The sequence below is a fragment of the Corylus avellana genome, chromosome 11, assembly GCF_965113065.1.
Source record: "Corylus avellana chromosome 11, dhCorAvel1.hap1.2, whole genome shotgun sequence".
NCBI classification, from domain to species: Eukaryota; Viridiplantae; Streptophyta; class Magnoliopsida; order Fagales; family Betulaceae; genus Corylus; species Corylus avellana.
Genome location: NC_142500.1, coordinates 18,773,751 through 18,773,980, shown reverse-complemented (window position 1 = coordinate 18,773,980; position 230 = coordinate 18,773,751).

Sequence of the window (230 nt, the reverse complement as noted above, 5' to 3'; positions counted from 1 at the left end):
GGTTGAAGGCTTGAGGCAGGGCCGCCGGGGATGTACGTGCAGCCATTGGGCTCCGACGGAGGGACGGGACGCGCCTTCCGTTTGAGCGACGGAGCCACATTATCATGATCATCATCACCCGCCACCACAAAGGTGCTGTTTTGGCTCATGATTCTTGAAGCAGATGGAGAGATTTGTGCATGCATGGTCATGATCACAAGAAGAAGCAGTAGTGCTTTTGTGAGTAGGTT